At 35.3% G+C, this 524-nt stretch overlaps 1 pseudogene; it reads right to left on the bottom strand.

Moving 5' to 3' along the window:
• The window catches only part of LOC114029659, a 3086-nt pseudogene that overhangs the window by 1966 nt on the left and 596 nt on the right, over positions 1-524 (bottom strand).

The following is a 524-nucleotide window of genomic DNA, read 5'->3' as shown; positions in this document are numbered from 1 at the left end:
TTATTTCCCTCCATCCTATACTTTCTTTTCCTTTCCCATCTTCTCTTTAAAAGTTTGTTTTGTTTCTGCCTAATCTTTCCTTTAATTAATCCTTTCTTTTATTCTCTCCCTTTAAGTTAGCTCCTTTGTTTCCTGTTTCTCCATTGAGTTAAATGCATTTGTGTGATGAACTGTAAGAGTGTGTGTGTGTGTGTGTGTGTACTTCTTTTTGTGTGTGTGTTCTGTCCTTTGACCAGTTTAGATGAGCATGAGGTTCAAGTGCTGCTTACTCCCCCAACTCCATCCTCCATGTTGTATAGATTTACACACCTCATTTATATGAGATAATTTTCTCATTATTCCTCTCCGTTCTCCCCTTCTAGCTTATTCCTCTTTTCCTCACTTTCCATTCTTCTTTTAAAATCAGCAAAATACAACAGAATCACTTCCAGGCCTTTTGTCTAATTAGACTCCCTCTATCATCAGTGATGATGACAGTGTTCTAAGGGAATATACACTAATACATATATATATATATATATATA

This window comes from Vombatus ursinus, unplaced genomic scaffold (genome assembly GCF_900497805.2).
Source record: "Vombatus ursinus unplaced genomic scaffold, bare-nosed wombat genome assembly UNPS02014939.1, whole genome shotgun sequence".
NCBI lineage: Eukaryota > Metazoa > Chordata > Mammalia > Diprotodontia > Vombatidae > Vombatus > Vombatus ursinus.
The sequence above is the reverse complement of the archived record's forward strand: the minus strand, read 5'-3'. Positions and strand labels throughout refer to the sequence as shown.